The sequence below is a fragment of the Delphinus delphis genome, chromosome 8 (assembly GCF_949987515.2).
Source record: "Delphinus delphis chromosome 8, mDelDel1.2, whole genome shotgun sequence".
Taxonomy (NCBI): domain Eukaryota; kingdom Metazoa; phylum Chordata; class Mammalia; order Artiodactyla; family Delphinidae; genus Delphinus; species Delphinus delphis.
The window spans coordinates 18,594,889-18,608,723 of NC_082690.1; positions in this window are offsets into that span (position 1 = coordinate 18,594,889).

Below are 13,835 nucleotides of genomic sequence, written 5' to 3' on the forward strand. Positions count from 1 at the left end.
CTGGGCCAAGAGCACTGGACTTGAACCCAGGAAACCCACGTTCAAGTTCTGGCTCCGACAATCGACGGCTGCCTAACAGCGGACAGGCGACTTTGCTTCTCTGAATCCGTTTCTGTGTCTGAAAACTGGAGGCGGTAATGCTCATCCCACTTACCTTGATGGTTAATGTGAGAACAAAAGCACTTTGTAAACTGTAAAGAGTAATAAAATTATAACAGGCAAATGAAAAAATAAAGTTGTAACACAATATTAAAGTACCTTTTTAATTTGTGGAAAAGAGAAAAATAGAGAGAGATAAACATGCACGTTTATTCGGAAATGGGAAATTTCTCAAAGGATAACTGGTGGGACCTAGGAGATGAGAATGGGCTTGGGACATTAACATTTTACTTGAAACCCTTCAGTACTATTCAAATACATTTTTTGAAACAAGCATGTTTTCCTCACCTAACTTAAAACCAGAGCAATATTTTTCCGGACATAATGGATTTTTAGTAGATTTCATAGAACTTCAGACAATTCGGATGCTTGCCCTGGTTCTGAAGTGGAAATGAACAGGCACTCGTGGCGTCAGTTTTTCCATCGGTGAAATGGAATAGCCATTTCCTTGTCACCGCCCCGCTTTACAAAGCTATGGGGAAGATAAAAATATGATCCCGAGTAAAAATAAAAATGAAGACAAACACAAAACCTTTTTTGAAACTAACTTAATTACCTCTAACCGAAAATCCACGAGCTTCTAGGTCTGTCCTTACATAGGCATGGCTCCCACCCAGAGCCTGAGGGAAAGGAGATGCACTATCGTTTCTGCCCTGGGGGGCTCGGCACTGGTGTTCACAGTGACCCTGCACACAGCCTGAGCAGGCCAGGGCCCCTACCCTGCCGTCCGGACTGCCAGAAGAACCCACCCCATACACACAGACCCAGTTCAAGGATCCGGAGAGGAGGACTCTTCAAGGAGCCCCAGAAGACAGACTGCGTTACCTCCCACCTAAGCGAGACACCTCTGCTGCTCCAGAGGAGAGGCGAGAGGAAGCCAGGCTGGGGAAGTGGCTTGAGCCCCCAGACCCCACCCCCCAGCCCCATGTCCCCGCCCTCGTCTCTCAGAGCCTCCCAGAAGCCCCTCTCCTCTTCCCTTCCCCGGGGCAGTGGCTGCTTGGTATTCACACCATGTCATGCTTGCCTGTCTCCATTTGGAAAAGTCTCTTTGTGACCTCTCTGTATCTCTCAGTTGCCTTTGTGGGGGGAGGGAGTGAAGGGGAAGGGAGAGAGAGATCATCTCAGCATTTACCCAATTAGTGGTAATTAGAAGGCAAGGCCCGATGCTCTCCTCGCAGCTGCTCCAAAGGGCAGAGACGGCTCCAGAGTAGCTGCTAAACGGGCATTGGACACACTCTGTCTGTGAGAGCTCTGAGCAGCCAGCTCCTGGCCCTCAGAGCCCCACCTCGCTCCCCGCCCAGCGGACACCCTCATCTTTCTCCCCACAGCTGCTTCTCCCAGGTCATTTCTGGGGTTTGCCCTGGATTCTCAGCCCCCAAAACAGCAACCATGGGCTGTGTCAACCAGGGCCCCCTCTGGGCCTATACCTGGGTTTAGGCCTGGTTCCCATGGTAACCCAAGCCCCACCCCCTGCAGAGTGCAGCTCCCAGGAATGGGCATCTACCTTCCCAGGACACCCACTGCTTTGGTTCCTAGTTACCTTGAAGTACTCTGGTCTGGCACAGAAAGCCCTACAAGGCAGGGCAGCTGGTCCTAACTCCATATTCTTGGGTCACAGTTGGGTCACAATTCCTCTTCCACTCACTTGGGTCCAGACCGCAGGTCTACAACTGCAGTGGAACCTTAAATCTGATGGCATCTCAAGAGGTCAGCGTGTCTGCTCCTCCTCAGCAGGTGATCTCAGTAGGTGGAATGGAATTGAGAAGCTATTTTTACTCGGAGCACGGCCTGCCCTGACCCCGGCATAAGGAGCCAGCTGTTTGGGGACTGTCCATTTTATTAATGGCTCTGAGGAGCCTCTACGGAGATCCATTATCTCCGTGCCAGGGAATATACTATTAATTCCCACCTGTGCCAGATTACCTACGGTTAGTGGTTGGTACTTTTCCACGGTCTCACGACACATCTTAATCAGACGGTGAGTGAGTTTAATTAGCCGAAGTATAGGTTTTATTTTTTTATTCATATAACCACTTAATCTAATGGAAGCCTATTATCTGTGGCTTCTTTCCCATGCATAGTTATGGCTGTGTTTAATTGATGGTGCATCGGGGGTTGCAGCTACAATATGGCAGCTGGAACACAAAGTCGCCTTTCCCCAGAATGAAGGTTGAGAAAGTGCGTTGTCAGTGAGGCGTCCGATTTCCTGTTTTCACTGAGATGTGAGCTCCCATGTAGAAACTGCTGGCACCTGCCAAAAGGAAGAAAATGCGGATCTCAGCTGGGCAACCCCTGGGCTTCACGGCTGCAAAATGCCCTTCAGGAGCCCTGGGGCAGAAGCCAAATCAGGAACAGCTGGGGAAGGTAGCTATTTGTCAATCCAACCAGATCATAATCAACCCCAGGGCAGGAACCAAGTCTTTTTCTTGTTCTGTTTCCTCCACGCCACAGGCCCTGGGACAGGCTCAGGTACCTGTGTGCTCTCCATAGACAGGTGGTGAATTAAACTCAGGGCTGAGATGGTGCAGGAAACCCAGACTCTTGCAGAGAGAGTCACCATCTTGAATGTGAAGATGATCCTGAAGTTGCCCACGCAGAGAGAGGGATCCGCGTTCAGAGGTGAACTGGGGCTCTCAGTCCATCCACAGAAGATCCTAGCTGTTCCCATTGAGAAATCAGACCCTGGTCTTCAACTGGGATGGATTACCAACGTTCCAGTGACCATCTGGGACAGAGTGTGATCTCTAGGAACCAAAAAGTGTCCCATTCACCCAGATTGTAAGGGAAATGAGCGGAAGGGTGGAGTATCTGGTCAGAAGTAGGAATCCATCCATTTTCTTTGTGTGTGTGTGTGTGTGTGTGTGTGTGTGTGTTGAAGTATAGTTGATTTACAATGTTGTGTTAATTTCTGCTGTACCACAAAGTGATTCAGTTTTTTATATATATATATATATGTATATATATATATATATCTCTTCTTTTTTAAATATTCTTTTCCATTATGGTTTATCACAGGATATTGAATATAGTTCCCTGTGCTATACAGCAGGACCTTGCTGTTTATCCACTCCATATATAATAGCTTACATCTGCTAACCTAACTTCCCACTCCATCCCTCCCCCCAACCCCCTCCCCTTTGGCAACCACAAGTCTGTTCTCTATGTCTGTGAGTCTCTTTCTGTTTCATAGATAGGTTCATTTGTGTAAATCCATCCATTTTCTAATAACTCTAAAAGGCTTGGGCTTCCTAGAGGTAAGCTGTCTTGAAGGCTTGGTAGGAGAACCTGGCAGCCGGTTAGCAAAGCCCCAAGCTGACCCAGAATGGAAGGACTCGGATCTTTGATCAGTTTGCCGAGTACCTTGGGCTGAGCGAGACAGGGAACCCTATTCACCCCTGAGGGAAGCTGAGGAGCTGCGGACAGGAAGTGTTGTCCCTCTTGCCCACCCGCACACGCCCACCCTCACTTTACCTCTTGCCTCCAGCTCTCCCCAGACCCGTTAGCTCCAGTCAGAGGAAATCTGCATAGCTAGGTTCAAAGCCTTATTTCCCCTCCTGCTTTGTCTCTTCCTGTTAAATAATGTGATACAGAAAGGAGGCCACGGGAAGGAAAGGTGCTGGATTTTTCAGGTTGAACCGTCTCTTCCAGGAGCCTCCAAGTTACCTGGGCAGGAGTCATGCACTTTCTCTCCTGGCCCCTGGCTCTAGTGGGGTATTATTGTCGGTGGCATTGGGTTTATTCCTCCCTTCCCATTTTGCAAAAATATGTGTACGGAGACTCTTGTGCCTGACCCACAGTCAACAGCAGACAGGAGCCACAGATTCCTGTTGCAGCATTTTACAGGGTGACGGATCAGATAATGTACACTTAGCGAGTGCACAAATAATGTGAATCAGGGTTGGCATAGTGCAGTGAGGTGTAAAAAAAGCAATTTGAATTGTTCTAGGGAAACGCCAGAGCCGCTCTGACATGCTTGCTTGCCAGAACGCTGCCCTGTGCCCCTCCGGAGGGCTGAGCTCCAGGTTCTGGCTGGAATGGCAACGAGGCTGCCCAGCACGGCTGGCCTGGAGGGGAGCTCCCCCAGAGACGGGAGAGGTTCTGCGTCCACACACAGAAAGGAGATGGCATGAGTGAGCGGATGAAACAGGGCTCCAACTCACACTGGAGGGGATAGTTTGACCCACTGAGCTGTTGAGACAATCATAGTAAGGAGGGAGGGAAAGAGAACCAGAGAGACTAAACTCTGTGTCCCTGGGCATGGCCACACCTGGGCAGCAAGTTGATGCCGATGTGTATCGACTGCGGTAGGTCTACCCTTAGCCTCCCTGGACGGCCAGAAGTCATCTAGTCCGTTCCCCTGCCTCCAGACAGAACTGTGCCTCCTCTCCCACACAAAAAAGTGGGTTCTGAACTTGTTTCAAAGGCTCTCCAAGAAAAGGAGATTTCACATCCTCTCTTAGTCACCTGTTCTTAGTGTCTCAGTATGCCCACCCTCTGCAAGTTCTTCACTTTCAGTCTAAGTCAAATCCTTCAGGCACCCTTCAGCTTACACATTTTCACGAGGGTCTGGCCACACTTGATCAGTTGATGGCGTTCGAGATTACGTGTGCCCAAGAAAAGACCTGGCCGTAGTGCCACGTCCTCCCTCTCCTGGTGAGAGGGGCGTAGATGAGGAGGTAATCAGTTCATCCCTCGGGCCAGCCTTCCTCCCGCTGTCCTTTCCAACCCTGGCTGCACTGAGCCTGCTTCGTCAAGTTCCCATTGCTCTCCGTCTCTGCGGAGCCAGACTACCCGTTGACACTCTGCAGGTTGACGAAGCCGATCCTCCTCTGGTGCTGTCCCCATCAGCCTCTGTCCTCACAGCCCCTCCTCCCAACATGCTGCTTCCATGAGGTTTCCTGTCCAGAGCAGGAGACAGGCTGTTTATCACTGTGACACCCACTGGGCAGCCTTACCTCGCAAAGCCAAAGTGTCTCTGCAACCCTCCCAACGCTGACCTTCCCCAGCCCTAAACATCATCCCCCAGCCCCCTGGGGGAAACCAAGGCTCTGCGCACAGAAGATGGTCAATAAAATGGTTTGAATTTATTTTTCAATAAGAGCAAGCGGACATTGCCAACCGCTTCCATTAAATACCTTAGTCAAACCAAGCTCTAAGCCTGAAACTCAGCATCTGGGTGGTCTACGAGACCCGGTCAGAGGGGAAAGTGGTAGGAAATCTCTTGACTGTTTCAAATGAAAGCCGATTACAGGGAGAGTTTTTTGGTGGCTCGGGAAGCTGAGAGGTTTCGGGATAATGGATAGCCAGGCTGCCGCCTGCCCACCTGCATTACTGACCTCAGGGTGGCCAGGCAGGGAGCCCAGCGCAGATTAAGAACCCAAACAAAAGGGAAGATAGGACAGGCCTGGGGACAGGCAGCCTGCTGAGGGACTGGCTAAGGCCTCCAGATTTTTTTCCCAGGAAATCTGGGGACAAATTTCCATGTTGTCGTTGCATAAATTTGTGGGCTGATTTGCATACATTTGCATTTTGCCTTCAAAACACCCAAACTCCCAGAATATAAAATAAAATGCAATTAATTAATTAATTAATTAGCACGATGGATGGCAAATGCAGCCAAACTAAAAATACAGCATCAGTGAGGGACCTTGATAAAGGGACAGATTTTTGAGCTTGTCCCCCTAACCCAGGATGGATCTCAGGGATATGGTACAACCTGTTCTGAAGTTGTCTGTCTCCCTGGCTAACAGTAAGCTCTGGGGAGCAGGAACAGACAGAATTCTTTGATCCCTACATTCCTGGGCTCCAGCACAGGGCTTGTCACATACGAGATTATTAATAACTGTTTGTAGAATATGCAACTCAATGGCCAAGTGAATGAGCGACTCCCCTGCAAACTTATGATCAGATGATAGGATCAGAAAGAACTTGGGACTTCCCTGGTGGTGCAGTGGTTAAGAATCTGCCTACCAATTCAGGGGACACGGGTTCGAGCCCTGGTCCAGGAAGATCCAACATGCATCAGAACAACTGAGCCCGTGCGCCACAACTACTGGGCCTGCGAGCCACAACTACTGAGCCCGCGGGCCACAACTACTGAAGCCCGCACTCCTAGAGCCCGTGCTCCGCAACAAGAGAAGCCACCGCAATGAGAAGCCCGTGCACCGCAGCAAAGAGTAACCCCCGCTCACCGCAACTAGAGAAAGCCCGTGGGCAGCAACGAAGACCCAACACAGCCAAAAATAAAATAAATTAATTAATTAAAAAAAGAGAAAGAACTGATGCTCCACCCTCCTAGGAACCAACTAGACAAGATTCAGGGCTGCCCTCGGAGGAAGAAGTCTTCACAGGCCAGTGAATCAGTGACATAGTTCCAGGCAAACCCTCTGGGGCAGAGTTCTGGGAGCAGGTTTGGAGAGATTCCAGAGCATGTGGGCTGTCCCAGCCCAGGGGCAGGGGCTTTTGGTCCTGAGCAGGTGTGGACAGAGATCTGGACCACATGATGGCATAAACCAGAGTGCAAAGAAAAGGCAGTGGAATCTGCCCTGTGCGTCCAAACAATGAGGCTTTATGGTCTTCTGAACCCAGAAAGGACCCAATAAGTGACCCGGCGCATCCATCCTCTGTGCCTAGCACAGGGCTTTGCACAGAAGTGATTCTTCGCGAGTTTTTACTTAAGTACCTTCTACTGAATACTCAACAAATATTGATTAATCCACTGATTGACTGACTGATTGATTCTCTGGTCACCTTTCAGCAGTCCTTAATCCTCTCCTCAACCTCAACATCTCCCTCAATAGATACCACCCCTCCTCCATGCTTACAAACACAAGGTTTTCAGAGACTCCAAGATAGCCACCATCTGGTACCATGTAGCCCACACATATGATGGTGTTGGCCCCACTGTTAACTCTTTGAAACAGGTAGTTCTACCTGATGTCTTACCTAATCTCACTTACTACAACAAGAGTCTGCTCTTTCTGATTCCAAAAATTTGGAAAAAGTATCAAGAATTACTTTTCATTCTGCACACATCTCCCATATTGTTGATTGATTATAACAGTCAAGAGAATGGACTTTGGAGTTGGCTGCCCAGATTAGAATCCTGGCTCCACCCTCCCTTGCAGAACAAGTTGTCATCTCATCTATAAAATGGAGATAATAATGATAGTGACTCCATAGGGTTGTCGTGGGGATTAAATGAGACAATATCCACAGAACACTTAGAACAGTGTTGACACATGGTAAATGCTACCCGAGTGTTAGTTCTTCTTATTACTTTACAATTGAACCCCTCGTCCTCACTTTGGAGAGAAAGGTGAAACAGAAATGGCTGACTGAAAGTGATGGGGATTTGTAAGGGGTTTCACAGAAGTGACTCCTCAGGATGCAGAGGGGAGATTGAATCGTTCTCTCTTCACTATGCATCTCGCAAAATATAAACTTGGAATCTAATGCCTGAAGAGAAGCCAGGATGCTGTTTGGATAAAGAGGCGAGAGGCTCTCAGGAGCTGACCCAGGCATCTTCATGTGGGACAGGTGGCCTGATTAGGGACACCGGTAGAGCCAGGGATTTGGGGATGTGCCCTCCGGCTTTGGGGATCAAGCTGATGTGAGGCTTGGAGAGCAGATGTAGAGGAAGCAAGCCCGCCCGGGGATTAGCAACCAGGGCATTCTCGGCTTTGGGCTCTGGGGAAGACAAATGAGAAAGTCCTCACTTAGAGGATGCTGGAAAATCCCAGAAAGGGCACCGGTGCTGACACTGTTTCTCCTTCCGTTGCCCGGGCTCTATATGCAGCTTGGACACGTGACCAAGAAAGAAGAGATCTTGAAGAAGCAACCAGCTTATCCGTAAATTCCAAGGAAAACACCAAGTAGGGATTCCAGAGCCTTAAAATTTTCCTGACTTGATGTGAAGGGCATCAATAAAGTGTCAGGTTCCTACCGTAGGGCCAGCTGCTTTTTTGCTGACCTTATTAAATTCATTCTTTGCAACAGCTCTGAGATGTAGGTGTTAACGGTTCCCATTTTACAGATGAGAGTAGGAGAGATTACAGATTTGCCGAAGCTCTAAAGGTAGATAAATAGAGGATGCTGTGTTAGAGGGCAGGTCTACCCAGCTCCAAAGCCTGTGCTCTATTTACCACTTTGAAGGAAGAAGGGTACAAATTGGGGAGAAAAAATGGGAACAGAGGTGTTGAGAAAGGAAGGAGATGCAGGAGCTTCGTGGTGGTTGGGGAGGGGAAGAAGCAAGAGCTGGGAAGTTGTGTGCATATGACATTAAGTGAATAGTATGCAAATGAGATGCAAAACAACATGCAAATGAGTACGTGGAGTTTTTTTTTTTTTTAGCCAACCACTCAACTCCATTTGGCACAATTGCAGCACAAGGCGTACCTGCCCAAAGCTAGCAGTACCCGTGCTACAAGCAGAAATAGCTTCTGGGCTGGAGATGCCCCTTTCCCACTCTTTCTGGGGTCTCCTTCCTCCATCCTCCTGCACTTGTCCTTTGCCGCCCTCACCCCTCCCCCGATCCTGAGGCTGAGGCCAATCACAACAGCCTCCCCGCCTCCAGACACCCCAGAAGACAACTGGTCTCATCAGCCTCCTAATGCAGTGACCTCTCACCCCTTGATCTATCTCCATTTCTGTTTACCTTCAACTGGGAGGCTTTCTGGCCACCTGGGATCAACACTGCCACTTTCCTGACCCGGCTTGTCAAGTGAATCTCCCAGCCCAGTGCCTTCCTTTACTAAATGGCAGCAGAGATGAAACGTACCCTTTTAAGGGACTGCCTCTGACACCGACCACAGTCAGCAGCTTCTTAAGTTAAGTATGACAGCTGCTTCCCCGCTAGTCTCCAGGGAATCTGGAAGAAATCTTACAAGGTGATCTTCTGAGACGCTTTATGTAGACAGTAGCTGGTAGCCTCTCGCATTCTTACAGGTGCCTGAAAAAGAACCTAGGGTCGGCCCCAGCTATGCATGCCAATTTTAATCCCTTCTTTTCTGTTTGGAAGTTCTTGCCAACGTCTACCTTATACCCTCACAATCATAGTGTCAGCCTGTTCTCTGCTATTTTGTCCTTAGTGGAGGTGGAGAATCTCTGCCCTCTCACCTTTTAATGTAAGAAAGGAATGGGGAAGTAGAAAGAATACACTTAGCAATACAGAGTTGAGACACTTATTGACAAAATACTGGGCTTTTATTTTCTCCCGCCTGCTCAGAAACCGTAGCTCATGTCCAGGGCTCAGTGCTAAGGGCCCAGGAGACCTCCTGGCTCTTGGCACAAGCAAATCGTGCAATCTGAGGAAGGCTCTGATCTCTTTGCACTATGTCTTTTATGTTTCCAAAAGGAGCTCAGGGTAATCATTATGTTTTCAAAGTCAATATCAGAAGAGCCATTTGCAAGATGGACTGTCCATGAGGGGGGTCACTGAAAGGCAGTAACCTATTGGCCAAAATATTCTTAGGAGTTGACATAGTCCAGCTATGGGAGTTCATCTTCTTTGAGAAGTCTTCCTCCCTTCTCTAGGATTCAGATCCAGATTCAAGTAACAAATATTAGGTGTATATTATGTACCAACCACTGTGCTAGGTGCCTTCAGATACATTACCTTTTAAAAACTCATCATCATAAATACCTTCAAGATAGGTATTCTTATCCCAACTTAGCAAATGAAGAAACCAAAAGTCATGGCTAATTTAATAATTGCTCAGTCTCTTTGGGTACCTTAATAGGAAGTCTTACCAGATAGCTACTTAAATGCTTTCTTTTAATAAATTTATTTATTTATTATTTATTTTTGGCTGCATTGGGTCTTCGTTGCTGCGCGCGGGTTATCTCTAGTCGCGGCAAGCAGGGGCTACTCTTCATTGCGGTGCTCAGGCTTCTCACTGCGGTGGCTTCTCTTGTTGCGGAGCACGGGCTCTAGGCGCACGGGCTTCAGTAGCTGTGGCTCGCGGGCTTAGTTGCTCTGCGGCATGTGGGATCTTCCCGGACCAGGGTTCAAACCCGTGTCCCCTGCATTGACAGGCGGATTCCTAACCACTGTGCCACCAGGGAAGTCCCCCTCAAGGCTTTCTTAATGCTACTTTCTTCTCATCACCTTCTATTCCAGTTATGAAAATCCAGTGGTAAGCTTGACCTACCTTTTGTGGCATAAGGTTGGAGGTGGTTGCAGGTCCCATTCCTCAAAGCCTGCCCTGCCTCCCAACATTGAAACCCACACCTCCGTCCCTACTGGATGGAAGGAAGCTCCCCAGAAAAGGTGAGTCAGTGGTGCTGGAAAGACCCTCTGGCAGGATCACCAGCAAAGTACCACTCCCTTATGACCCTCTGGCTTCACGCTACAATGACTCACGATTCCAACTTCAGGCAGTCTCTCTTTCTTTTGATCTTACCATTCCTGGCATCTTCAGCGGGGAGGCTGGGGAAGCAGGCTGGAATATTAAGGGGACACACGTAGGCTGGTGACTGCATTAAATGCTGTAAATTTGGCATCTACGTGGGCCGCCGTTTTGATAAATAGCATTTTCATTATCCAAATCTCTCCATCTTTGGGCTTCTGCTGATCTAATGCTGGGCTGACCTGTGTATGAAGTGAGCAATACAGACATTGTTCTGCCCTCTGAGAGCTGAGATATGATCTCTCCTCAAGATGGAAACCTCCATCAGTTGAGACAAACACCCTAAATGCCATACCACTAGAAAGCATGAAAGAAATCAAAGATATTAAATTGGGGTAAGGCAAAAATTATAAAGTTTCCTCTAGGCCATTAGAAAATTTCCAGTTTCCCCTGAAAATTGTCCTATACTGATTCTTCTCCATACGTGGCGGTCTCAGGAACTAGAACAGCGTGGGGCAGCAAGTAGGCAATGCGTATATTTTATTTTTATTTATTTTTTATTATTTTTTAATGCGTATATTTTAGATGGATGGCGAGATGAATGGATCTTAGATGAATGGATAAATACAGTTGGATCAAGAGGCAGCATGGAGAAAGTCTTCTCTGATGCCCTAAAACTCACCATCCACATTTGGGCAAATGACCTTGTCTTATCATTTCGCCCCCATTCACACTCTGCCTACACCAGCCCCCAGGGAGCTTGGCTGTGCCTTCGTCACATCTCTACAGAAAGGCACGTTAGACACCTCTTTCTGCCTGGGGAAGCTTGTCTCTAAGCGCGGGGACATCTGGGATTATGCCTGGCCCCCGAGTTCTTTATAAGGAAGCCTTAGACAATGGAGGCCCAGCTCCTTGGGAGCCAAAAAGCTTTGTGAAAAAGGCAGCTAGTTAGAGAGTGGACAGTATTTTTAAACGCATGAGTGTGCTGAATAGTTAAGCAAAAACTTTTGTTTTCATGGAAAAATTTCCTCCAAATGCTGCATCAAGCAGGGTACTGAATTTGCCACAGGCAGTTGTTGGCAAAGACAATGAGACTGTGTTTCTTCCAGTCCAGGGGAATCCAGATCAGACCTCCAGGCTACGGTCTCCAGTCCAAACACAGCCCATTCTTTCTGATGCAGAACAGTCACTCTGGGAAAATGTCTTTCAAAGGTCATAAGCCTTTCCCCTGTGTTACCGAAACCACTCATGCGCTTCCCCTGTCTAGATTTTCCTGGATCATAAAATTTTGAAGCAACCAGTCCAATCCCCCATTTTACAGAGGAAAACGTCGAGGACCAGAGAGGTTAAGAGATTTGCCATAAGTCCCACAGCAAGTGAATGGCAGAGCTGATTATCTTAAATGCCGATTCTTACCCTTTGCTCTCTTCTCTGCCAACCCAAACACAATTCATCATTTAATACCCTGCCCAAGTCTCCCCTCCTCCCCAAATGCTTTTTGAACCCAGCACCCTACAAAGATCTTTCTCCCCTTCTCTGAATTCTTAAAACAGTTGCTTCTTAGAATGTTTACACTCAGCATCATTCATGAAATCATTGGCTCCCACGAGGTCGCATGGCTAGTGAACAATCATCTGTCAATATGTTTTTGACAAATGTATTCCAAGGCCCTGAAGGGCAGGAACTCTCTCTTACACCTCTTTTGTATCTCCCCTCAGGGCAGAGCATGTAAGTGATACTTGATGAATGTATGTTGAAAATGTAGCTCAATGGATAGATGGATAGACTAAATGATGAATGATAGCATTTAAAAGGTACTTAATGAATGAGAATAAATGAAAGGACAAATTAATAAAATTATTCTAAGCAGTTTAGTACGAGTATTTGCTTAAAGATGCAGCACCTCCTTACTGTACATATGTACGTACATGTGTACAGTATATATATATGTACATACACAGTCACAGTGATTAAGTGTAACAGTCCTCAGGCCATTTCACTTTGTATTCATTTCATAGGTGATGAAATTGAGTCACAGAGTAAAGGGAAGGAACCAACCCCTCTCTCATGGCCAGGAAAAGACACAGAAGGGATTAGAGACCCAGTTGGAAATACACAGCGCACAGTCAACCATGACGAATTTCTGTTTCTTTAGAACAAAGGATGAATAATAACCTAGGGCACCTTCCAGTGGGTGCTCTCAGGCCCTGGGGGGCTGAGAGAAGATAATTCTACTCTTCAGAAAAAGAAAAAAAAACACACATAGTTAATGTTTCTTTTTTATACCCAAAATTACAGGTATGACTGGTGGGTCATTAATTACAAAACCGCCTTAATAAGCTCCAGTGAAGGCATTTTAAAAAAATTCTCTAAGTACTTGTAGCAAATGTTAGCATTAAAAATTACTCAAATCAAAATTATTTACCAGTATGGTAATTCTTTCCAAGACAACTCTAGACTTGAAGTCATTTTCCTTACTAGTACCACCCAATAGAATAATTGGCTGCAATTAGCAATGACTTTGTCATTCCTTCCAGAATTTGGCTTCAGCAACCGTGAAACATGCAGATTCTCTTCTCTTTCCCAACAGGGACTCAAAGCTTCTGCAAATCTTGTCCTCCATTTAGAAAGGAAAAGGAAAGTATTCCCCCATGTAATGCATCATGGCATCACAGAGATGGAGGGGGTCTGCCATCGCTCAGCCCAGAGTTCCTCAGAGGGTAGGACAAAAGGTAATTTAGGTGATATACAGATGAGCCTTAAAGAAAATTAATAGTTAAGTTTACTTTAACCTACATTAGAAAAACATATGACTTGCTCACCAAACCCGGGTATTTTGCATAGTATGTTTAGAGCGAGGAAAAATTTTTTAGTAAGCCAATTGAAAGAAACATATTTAAAGATCTGACAAAACTCCTCATAAAAATAGTACTTGAATAAATTGAAGTTTGGAAAATACTGATAGCCACACACCCTCATTTTATGGGACCAGAAACTGAAGGTCAGAGAGGCAGCTATGGGAGCAGAACTCAGCTCTGGGAATTGCCAGACCAGGTTTTCACTCCTCTAGACTCTGCAAGGTCTCCTTTCACCCCAGAGCAGCTGTCCGGAACAACGTGAGATTAGCAAAGTTTCTTGTGTGTCTAGGAAGCCACGTTTCAGGATTGTGCTTCCCTTCCCCAGCCTTCTCCCACTCTTCCCCCCACCCTCCAAAGTCCTGATCCCCCAGTGAGATAACCTATGTTCAGATTGTTTCAAAATCCACCATCTTCCCCATCACTAGCAACTCACACACCCACCAAACCATAGTTGTCCTGGAGCCCCATT